Below are 11,971 nucleotides of genomic sequence, written 5' to 3'. Positions count from 1 at the left end.
TTCCCGAGCCATTTTGAATTTCCAGATTTTTCTTATGCTTCATCGTTCCCTACCCCCCAATACCTGAGATTCAGTAATCCTTACAAAATGATGCATTTCTGGCTTGAAAATGGCATATATACCCATGCTATAACAATCTAGTTTTTTTCCAGCTCCTCAAGGCTGTTTGAGATGATGATGATCTTGGCTGAGAGGTGTTGCTGACACCATTATTTCTTGAGAGAGACTGGAGGACCCAGCATCTTTATGTTCAGAAAGCATCCCATTTTGTTGTCTCGGTTCTTTGATGTTGCCAGGAATCATTGAACTGTGAGACGCTGAGAGGAAATTCATATTCCACAGGAAAAGGAAAAAAACAAAACAAAACAAAAAAACAAAACAAAACAAAACCGTGTTTGCTCCATTAAGGAGGAACAAAACACTGAGGTAGAGCATTCTGCTTATGGAATGGAACACATGGAGAGGCCGGTAGTGAAAATCACCGCCAAGCCCATTCCCTGCTTATCTTTTATTTTTATTTTTATTTGAGTAGGCTTCGTGCCCAGGATGGAGCCCAACGCACGACTCAAACTCATGACCCTGAGGTCAAGAGTTGCACTGAGATCAAGGGGTCGAATGCTTAACTGACTGAGCCACCCAGACTCACCCCCCCGCCCCCCCGCTTATCTTTTAAATAAGGGGCTCCAAACGTTTATTTCTCATCATAAAAGAAACTGATTTGGGGAAGCGGGAGCCAGGTTGCGTGAGTTTTCTGCGACACGAACACAGACTTAGCGCTACCTTCACAGGGCTGATGAGCTGCTGACAGATTTTAATTGGAACCTACACATGAAAAAGAGAGACTCCTTTGACAGTCTATAAATAATCACAACACGGCGGAAATGTAACAGCTATAGAAATAGTTACAGCAAATAAGCGCTTCCTTTTGGAAGCTGCAAAGCCTTTTCTCTTTTCTTTCTCTCGTTTCCCTTCACCCCTCATCAGCTCCTTCTGCTGATTCATATATCCCTGCCTCCTTAGACCTAGAATGATCTCCTAATCTAGGTTTGCAATTCGGTTAGTGCAATATTTGGTCACTGCTGGTTTTCTTCAATACTGGGCCAGGGTAGTAGTGGCCTTGGCTTTCACAAGTTCTGGTGTGTAGGATTTAAAACGTCATTGTCAATAATGCATTGCTTTAGTTTCTTAAGCTCTATGGGGCAGGAGCATCCTCGAGTGTTGAAATCACCAAACAGGCCTTCTTTACCTTCTCAGGGGTGGCGTACCATTCCCGAACGTGGTTCACCCCAGTGGTAAGGTCTGGAAATCAGGGGCACGCTAGATCTTTGATTTACATGTGTGATGGTAAAGGGGTGAGGACTGGCTCTTCGAAAGCCACATACCTCTTATCGTACTTGGAGAATCTGAGGACCTAGTGCCAGGGAACATATGTTGATTGAAAATAATTTAACATTTAAAGATGTCCCGGGAGACCTGGAGCCCTAATCTTTAAGCAAAAATGGGCTTCACTTTTTAAAATTTTTTTTTAATGTTTATTTATTGAAAGAGAGAGAGAGCGCGCGAGCAAGGAAGGGACAGAGAGAGGGAGACATAGAATCCGAAGCAGGCTCCCCGCTCCTAGCTGTCAGCACAGAGCCCAACATGGGGCTTGAACTCACAAACCGTGAGATCACGATCTGAACCGAAGTTGGGTGCTTAACTGACTGAGCCACCCAGGCGCCCCTGGGCTTCACTTTTGAACACCTTGCTTTTTGAATGGTGAAGGAGTCTACCCTTTGGACACGTGAGGTCATTTCACCAGAAAGCAGTGGTCTCAGAAGGTGATGAAGAATCTGTATGCAAATCCTTGTCTCAGGCTCTGTTTTCAAGGGGTTACTGAGGCCAGGATAGTCCCCCTGCCAACCCAAAGCACCCCAACCCCCACAAACAGCATAAGATAGAGAAAGCATTTAGAGTGACGTCCAGACAGAGGGAGGCAGCCTTCCTGGGTGATCAGTGACTGACAGCAGGCATTTTGCCTTCTGTCCACTGGAGGAAGCAGTTTCCTGGTGAAACAAAACTTCCTGGCAGGAAGCAGGTATGAGGATTTACAGTCTGTAGTTAGAGCAAAGAGAGGCCTGAAGCAAGGTGCCTTTTTGCAATTTGTGGTGGCGGCTCTAATAAAAGGCACAGAAAAGAGACGACAAGAGCTGGCTGCTCTATCTGAATGATGACCTAAAGAATCCGGAGAGGAAAAAAAAAATGCACTTAGCCACAATAGTTTAAAGATTTACCTGTTTTTATTAGGTTGTGTTTTTACTGGAACTTTACTGCACAGCCCTTTCAAATGTATATATGTAAGTATAACTATACTACGTAAACTGAAAAGCCCATTTCTTACTGAATTATATGAGATCAATCATTTACAGTCTTTTAATTGTCTTGATAAAGCCCTGAGTTAAAGAGCTCCTTCCGGTTTTGTTGTCAGCGTGTGGCAGGACAGGGAGGCAGTATCTGGAGTGACAAAGGTACGAAGGGACGTCACTGAAGGCTGCCCAGTCAGTGCTTATTCTCTGAGTGTCATGGGCTGAATGCTCTTCCCCTGAAGTCATAACTGAAGCCCTAACCCCTCACACCTCCGAATGTGACTGTATTTGGAGATTGGGCTTGGGCCCTAATCCAATCTGACTACTGTCCTTAGAGGAAGAGGACCCTGGGACACAGACACAGATGGAAGACCACGTGGAAGCTTAGGGAGAAGGCGGCCTCTAAAGCCAGAGCGGCCTCAAAAGAAACCAAGCGTGCCAATACCTTGACCTTGGACTTCCAACCTCCACAACCGCGACAAACCAAGCTTCTGCTGTTGAAGTGCCCCAGTCTTCGGGGTTTGGGGATAGCAGCTCTAGCAAACTCATACAGTGGGAAAGGTCTGCTTTATATTTTCCCACTCAGAGCAATGGAAGAAAGTCGCCGCAGGGGCTGTGATGAGGCTGTGGTTCCTAACCTTGAAGCAAGAAGGCAGGGATGAACTTCAGCATCCCGAAATCCCTTTAGCATCCTAACCATTCCAGTAAGTCTGAGTTTCCCTTGAGTCATCGTGATGGAATAATAAGGACCTTGGAATTCAGGGGATTCTGGTAACAGCCCCCCCCCTACAACCTTTCCCTCCCCACTCCCCCAAACCTGCCCTCCTTTCCCCCCGGAGAAGGCATACAGGTTCAGTTTTGTCCTTGATCTTGCTGCCTCCTCAGAGGGGACTGTTTCTCCACCCACCCACATTCTCTTGTCTGAGCCTCCTCAGAACCAAAGGGTAACTTACCTGAAAGGAGCTTGAGCAGGCTTGACGATAGGTAGAGCCTGGGGCAGTGGTTCTCAAACCGAGCATCCGGAATCAGCTGTGGGGCTCGGTAAAACTCTTGAACACACAGATTGCTGGGCTGACCTGAGTTTCTGGAGAGTCAGGAGCTCTAGGGTGGGGCCTGAGAATTTGCATTGCTAACAAATTCCTGGATCATCTGCCGTTGCTGCCTCAGGGACCTGTATATGTGGGGGCTGGCACAAAGGGAAAACAGATCATTAGTCCTCACTTCTCTGGCTCCCTTCCAAGCCACCCTTGCTCAGCACAGCAGGTGGGATAGACTTTCTTTTTTAATGTTTGTACCTATGTTTTAAATCAGGCTTCTGTTGAGGTAGATGCTGTCACAGAGGGTATCAGGAAAGAGTGTATGCTGTGATGACATTTGCCTCAAATGAAGTCTCTGACAGGCCAGGTGTATCCAAGATGAAGATATTCGAAAATTCCATTTAGCAAGAGCTTTTCTTTGAGGTCAGTGAGCTATCACGTGCCTTCTTTAAGTCTTATGTATTTATTTATGTTTCTCCATGGGTGAGAGTAAGCCTTAAGGGAAGGAAACTATGTACCTACTACGGTGATTGATAAACTAATCATGAGAATTACATTTTTGTAGGGTATCTACTCTTCACTTTGAAGCATTGAACTTCTGTGGAGCCACTGAGAGAGACAAAGAAAGTGCTCGTAGTAGTTATCACAGGAAAATGGAAGAGAGTGTTCTGTAAGAGTTATTATGTCAGTTGCTAACTGAGTGCCCTTTGATTGTGACTTGGAAGTTTTGAGTGTGTGTGTGACAATACTTAATATATTAGTAAAAGTCTATGTTGTAAGAATGAGTGGTATCAATTTGTCAAAAACTCTTTGTTAGTTGGGATTTGAGAGTACTCACCGACTGCACCACGTACCTCCCTTCCTGACATTGAAATGTGAGGGCGGCACAGGTCAGAGAGAGAAGGCCCCCTGACCGCCGCGATCAGGCTCCTCCGTGCCTTCCCGTGTTGGTTTAAGTTCTTCTGGTTGTGAGCACAGTAGCCGATGCTAGCTAACAAGAGAAAACAAAACAGAACAAAAATGGGAAATGAAGGCAAGGGGGACTGGAATGACCCTGTTGGATCTAACCCAAACCCAAACCAAACAGGCTTACCACTGCAGGAGCCAGGGGAACCCCAAGAACTTCTGCGACTGGACCATCCTGGGGACCCTCTGTGTGTTGTATTGCTGATCACGTAATGTGATCCAACCTCAAGAGCTGCTGGTCTCTGATTCTCCCCGTTCCACATTTTAAGTTCATGGCAGAGAAAATCTGACTGGCAAGCTCAGGGCAGGTGACTACCCCTGGGTCAATTAGCTATGGCCAGGAAGCTAAAGTCATGTCATGTAGGTGTGGACAGTGGGGACTCCTGTTATCAGTGGTGGCCTCATGGAGGAAGGAATTGCTGTAAGTGGGGCAGCTATCCCACACTGTATCCCCTGCACACCGTTTTCACGTTGCATCCCAAGACTTCCCAGGTAGTCTTTGGTGAATTACACTTCCTTTCGACATCATCACCTCTCTTAAGGTGTTGTTCCAGAGTCAGTGTCCTACGCTCCAAGTTTACAGCCTTTGTTTTCTCCTCAACAGTCATGACCGCCATTCCTAATGCTCAGTACGTATATGAATGAGCCTGGGTTAACTTACACTGAGCAGTGAATAACATTGCTCAATACATTTTTATTATTTTTTTACAATTGTGGCAAAACATAACAAAATTTACCATATTAATCACCTTAAGTATACAGTTCTGTGACATTAAATACATCCACACTGTTGTGCAGCCATCACCACCTTCTATCTCCAGTATTTTTCATCTTCGTCAATTAAAACTCTATTACCTATGAAACAATAACTTCCCATTGCTCTCGCAACCTCTAATCTGATTTCTGAATCTGTGGATTTGACTATTCCAGGTACTTTGTATAAGTGGAATTATACAGTATTTGCCTTTTTGTGACTGGCTCATTCACTTCGCACATTCATCCATGCTTACTTAGCATGGGTCAGAATTTCCTTCCTTTTTAAGGCTGAATAATATTCTATTATATGTATATGCACAAAAGTTCATCTGTTCAATCTGTTGATGGACATTTGGGTTGCTCCCACCTTTTGGCTGTTGTGAATAGTGCTCCCTACAAACATGGGCAAACGTTTAATGTCTTTTTTAAGTGTGCCATGTTAAGAAGTCAAAGAAAATAATGTCTACTCATGAAATCTCAGGACAAATGGAGGGTAGGAAATGAAAGAATTAAACGTTCCTTTGCTGCCAAATAATACCAGTAGTATCTATCCCATGTCTTCAGATGGGGGATTCTACGTGGACTTGTTTGCATGCTTTTCATCTGACAAAATACTAGGTAACACAGCGTCCACTGTAGTTGGGTTTGTTTTGTATCACCGCAATGATGGCACAAGGGAGAGACCGTTTAAATAGCTCAAGATACCTAGTAATAATTTCATGTAATAATTGTAATTGCCGTCTGAAAACACATCACACCTACCTTACTATGTAATTCCTATTTATCCACCTCCTCCTTTCCTGCATGTTAACCAAACGCTTTGCTAATTTAAAAAAATATTACAAGGGATTTTCTTTTCAAGGAATATTTTCAAACTGTTCATTGACTCATTTTATGTGTTATGATTGATGACAAAAAAAAAAAAAAGATGGTTCTTGCCAGTGCCTTCAAAATTGCTCTTGAAAACGTGGACTATTTCTTCTAGTGGAAAAGGCAACAAAACTACATGTCTCCTAAGACAAGAAGAAGTAAAAATCAACTTGGTACAAATTCTAAAATTAGGTTTTTAGTAGTTTTTAGTAAGGACTGTCATCATGGTCACAAATTAATACTATGTCACGTCAGTAACATTTCTGAATGATATTTCAGGATCCTCTCCCATGTCTGGTTCCAGGTGAGAGTAGCCTAAAGAGCCAAGTGCAGAAGGTGGAAATAAGGCATCCACAGTTACTCCTGAAGGTCATTAAAGTTATGATGACAGACAGATGTAGGGGTGCCAGCAGGTTCCAGTTTGTCTGTGATTTCCTCCACTCCATGGTCAGCTCTTCTTCCCAGCTACTGACCCTGTTTTCCAACAGTGGCCCCAGGTGGCCGGTGGCAGACCTACGGAAGCAGTAACTAAACAGAGGTCACAGCTTTCCATAGACTGTCCCAAGAGCCATCCCTCCTCAGTACCATTTTGGCAGCTGAACATGCTTGGTTTCTTGGATTGACCGGGGCTCGTGACAATCGGGGGAGGGGCAACAGGACTACCTGCCTCTTTGTCTGCACCTCTGTGTTCAGAAGCAGCAATCAGTGATCAGAACAGAGATCTCTGATAATCAGAGGAGCTCGCCATGGCTCCCGCAAGCTCTTTGCAAGTTGCTCCAGGAATATGCACACAGGTGCTTGGGGGCGGGAAGTGTGTGGACCACCAATGCCCCCTCTACTTCTGGAAACATGTCAGTGATGCATTTAAATCTAATAGAGTCAGAGAACTTATTCCAGATTCTCATCATTTAGGTTCTCCTCCCCTGAAACCACTTCCAGTGCCAATAATCATCAATCAGGATTCAGTGAGAGGAGCAGAATTTCCACGAGTTCTAGAATAAGGTATTTATGCAGAAAGTCGGTTGTACATAATTGTGGGAGGAGCTGGGGCAAGTAAAGTCTTGCAAGCTAAGTTAGCAGATCAGAGAAGTCACCAACCAATCTGAGAAGCCAAGCATGAATTTACTCCACTTACAATAATGGATAGAACAACCAGACAGAAGATAAGTAAGGACATAGATGACTTAAACAGTGTAATAGACTAACTAGATCTGACAGACACATACAGAACACCCAACAGAAGCAGAATACATATTCTTCTCAGGTACATGTGGAACATTTTCCAAGACAGACCATATGTTAGGCCACCAATTAAGTCTCAATATATTTTACAAGATAGATATCATACAAAGAATCTTTTCTGGCCACTGTGGGATGAAGTTAGAAATCAATAGCAAAACTGGAAAATTAAAAAAAAATTGTAGAAATTAAACAACACACTTTTAAACAACTAATGAATCAATGAAGAAATCCCAAGGGAAATTAGAAATACTTAGAGACAAATGAAAACAAACACACAACACTTCAAAACTTATGTGATGTAATGAAAGTGATGCTAAAAAAGAAAAATACAACTTTTAACACTAACATTAAAAAAGAAGAAAAATCTCAAGTCAACAACCTAACTTTACAACTTAAGGAACCAGAAAAAGAAAAACAAACTAAATCCAAAGTCACAGAAGGAAGGAAATTATAAAGATGAGAGCAGAGATAAATAAAGCAGAAAATTTTAAAAAGAAAGAAAGAAAATGAAATTAAAAGCGTATCTCTTGAAAAGATCCACAAAATAGACAAATATTTAGTGACATGGACTAAGATAAAAAAAAGCGAAGTTTCAAATTACTAAAATAGAAAATGTAAGTGAGGACATTAGTACTCATTCAACAGAAATAAAAAGGATCATAAGAATACTAAAAAGGAGTGCTATGAACAATTGTACACCAAGAAGTTGGATAAACTAGATGAAATGGGTAATTCCTAGAAACATAAAACCTACCAAGATTAACTCATGAAGAAATAGAAAATTTAAATAGACCTATAATCAGTAATCAAAAATCTCCCAATGAAAACAGCAAAATCCTTGAACCTAAATGGCTACACAGGTGAATTCTACCAAACATTTAAAGAACAAATACCAATTCTTCTGAAACTTTTCTAAGACAATTGAAGAGAACACTGCCTAACTTATTGTATTACTAAATCTTATTACTGTGATACCAAAACCAAAGACGCTGCAAGAAAAGTACAAACCAATACCCTTTATGAATATTGATGCAAAAAATTTCAACAAAATACTAGCAAACCAAATTCAGCAGCAAATTAAAAAAATTGTATAGCTTAAGTAAGAGGGATTTCTTTTTGGAATGTAAGTGTGGTTCACCATGTGAAAATCAAAGTAATACACGATCCACATCAACAGAATGCAGGGAAAAAACATGGATCATCTCAACTGATGCAGAAAAAGAACTTGACAACATTCAATACCTTTTAATGACAATACTCAACAAACTGTGAATAGAAGGAAACGACTTCAACATAATAAAAGACAGATATGAAAACCTACAGTGAACATCATACTCGATGGTGAAAGACTAAAAGCTTTTCCTCTATGACGGGGAGTAAGGCAAAGGTGTCTGCTTTCACCTCTACTTAACGTAGTACCAAAAGTTCTAGCCAGAGCAATTAGGCAAGAAAAATAAATAAAGGTCATCCAAATTGGAAAGGAAGAACTAAAATGATGTGTTTGTAGATGATTTTATCTTATCTGTAGAAAACCCTAGGAATTCCACGAGAATTATTATTATTATTAGAAGAAATGAATTCAGCAAAGCAGCAGGGTACAAATTCAACATACAAATATCAGTTGTATTTCTGCACATGAAAAATAAACAATTTGAGAAAGAAATTATAAAAACAATTCCATTGCAAAGAATAAAATACTTAGGAATTAACTTAACCAAGGAGATGAAAACTTGTACAATTAAAATTCAAAAGCATTACCAAAATAAATTAAAGATGTAAATAAGTGGAAACACAACCCATGTTCATGGATTGGAAGATTTAATATTGTTAAAATATCAATACTACGGATTTAATGCAATCCCTCTCAAAATCCCAATGACATTTTTTCACAGAAATACAATAACTGACCCTTAAATTAATATGGAATCTCATGGGACCCTGAGTAGTCAAAACAATCTTGAAAAAGAAAAACAAAACCGAAAGATTCATACTTCCTGATTTTAAAACTTAGTACAAAGCTATAGTAATCAAAGCAGTATGATATTGGCCTATCTCAACCAATAAAATAGAAGAGAGAGACCAGAAATAAACCCTGACATATACAGTCAAATAATATTTGACAAGGGCACCAAGACAATTCAATGGGGAAAGGACAACCTTTTCAACAAATGGTACTGGGAAAACTGGATATCTACATGCAAAAGGATTAAGTTGGACCCTTACACAAAAATTTATTCAAAATAGATCAAGGACCTAAAAGTAAGACCTAAAACAATAAAACTCTTAGAAGAAAACATAAGAAAAAAAGCTTCAAAACATTGGATTTAACAGTGATTTTTTGGATAGGCACCAAAGACATGGGTAACAAAAGAAAACATAGATGTATTGGAGGACTTTATACAAATTTAAAATTTTTGTGCATCAAAAGACACTATCAGCAGAGTAAGAAGGCAGCTCACAGGATAGAAGAAAATATTTGTAAATCATATATCTGACAATGGATTAGTATCCAGAATATATAGAGAACTCCTAAAACTCAACAACAGAAGACAAAAACAAAAAAACAAAACAAAACAAAACAAAAAACAGTTCAAGAATGGGAAAGAAATTGAATAGACTTTCTCAAAAGAAGTTACAGGAATGGCTAATAAGCACATGAAAAGGTTCTCAATATCACTAATAAGTAGGGAAATGAAAATCAAAACTACAATGAGATCTCACCTCACACCCATTGGGATGGATACTATACTTTGTTAGTTTGTTTTTAATTTTTTAGTTTTGGGATGGCTGCTAAAGGGAGAAACCAACAACCAGAAACCAACAAGCTTTGGTGAGTACGTGAAGAAAGTATAACCCTTGTTATACTGCACTGTTGGTGCTAATTTAAAATGGTACAGTTGCTACGGAAAACAGTATGGTGGTTCCTCAAAAAAAATTAAAAATAGAATTAACATATGACCCAGCAATTCCACTTCTGGCTATATACCCCAAATGATTGAAAGCAGGGTCTCAAAGAGGTATTTGTACATCCATAGTCATAACAGCATTACTCGCAATAGCTAAAACATGGAAACATAACGTCCATTGATTGATGAACAGATAAGCAAAATATGGAAAATGTAAACAATGGAATCTGGTTCAGCCTTAAAGAGGAAGGAAGTTCTGACCCATGCTAAACATGGAAGAATCTAGAGGACGTTATGTTAAATGAAACAATCCAGACAAATACTGTATGGTTCCACTTATATGAGGTACTGAAAAGTAGTCAAAATCATACAGATATATAATAGAATGGTGGTTGTCAAGGGTTATGTGGAGAGAATAGGGAGTTATTGTTTAACGGCTATAGAGTTTTGGGAGGCCTGGGTGGCTCAGTCGGTTAAGAGTCAGATTCTTGATTTTGGCTCAGGTCATGATCTCATGGTTCACGACATGAGGCCCTGCTTGGGTTTCTGTCTCCCTCTCTCTCTGCCCCTCCCCTAGTCACACACACACACACACACTCTCTCTCTCTCTCTCTCTCTCTCTCTGTCCAAACAAATAAACATTTTTAAAAAATATTAAACAACTGGCCTGACAGAACAGTAGAATGGCCTTTTGAAGACTAAGCCACAGCAATAGCTATGTGGCAATACTTTATAGGCCTGGAGAATATACTGTAGAATGTGTCATATTCTCTGAGTTAGCAGCCAGTATGCGTTGGTGTTTCTCCCATAGCCATGATTCATGTGTCCAATAATCAAGGGACAGAAATGGGAGTGATTCCTCTCACTATCATCCCTAATGACTTACTAGTGACATGGTTGCTTCTGAGAGGCTGCAAGTTTGGGTTCTGCTGGGTCTAAAGATTTTAGTTCTCAGGGAAGGAATGCTTTCAACAAGAGACACCGTTTTGGTTCCAGTCAGCTGGAATTTAAGATTGCCATGCGGGTTCTTGGGATCTTTGTGCCAGTGAACCTGCAGGCAATGATGAGAGTTAGGTGATGCTGTTGATTCTGACTGTCAAGGGGAAATTTGCTATTACACAATGCTAGCAACGAGGTTATCTGGAATGCAGGAGGTCCTGATGGTGCCTGTTCAAATTCTTATGTCCTCTGATGTAAAATGACAACAGCCTGACGTAGGCAGGAATGCTCCTGGCACAGAACTTTCAGGAATGAAGGTTTGGATCACCCAAAGAGAATCACAACCAGCCAGTCTGCTTGCTGAAAGGGAAGGGAATATGAAATATAAACATTGTCCTTGTCTTTTTCCCCCACTTCGGCTCTTCATTTGTCTAATTTAAGATAGGGTAACAGTGGTTAACTTTGTCGTATCTCAGTATTTAAGCTACAGGATGGCAGAGGGTTGGCTATGAGAAGAATGAACATCACTCAAAGAAGAACGCGCTGAATTTATAGTCTTTTTTAGAGAGAGCCTTCGTGTGTTTTCAGTTGTGTGAGAGATCATTGTATCACGTTAGGTGATTTTCTCATGTCTTTATTTGTAAGTTAAATATGGCTAAAGGGGTGTGTATGGATGCCAAGTTAGTGACAGATGGACTCTGGTGTGTGTGTGTGTGTGTGTGTGTTTAATGTTTATTTGTTTTTGAAAGAGAGAGAGGGAAAGAGAATCCTAAGCAGGCTTCATACTGTCGGCGCAGAGCTGACGTGGGGCTCAAACTCACGACTGCGAGTTCATGACCTGAGCCAAAATCAAGAGTCAGAGATGCTTAACCGACTGAGCCACCCAGGCGCCCCAGACTCTGGTGGGTTT

The sequence above is a fragment of the Leopardus geoffroyi genome, chromosome D3 (assembly GCF_018350155.1).
Source record: "Leopardus geoffroyi isolate Oge1 chromosome D3, O.geoffroyi_Oge1_pat1.0, whole genome shotgun sequence".
Classification (NCBI taxonomy): Eukaryota; Metazoa; Chordata; class Mammalia; order Carnivora; family Felidae; genus Leopardus; species Leopardus geoffroyi.
Note: the sequence above shows the minus strand (reverse complement) of the source record.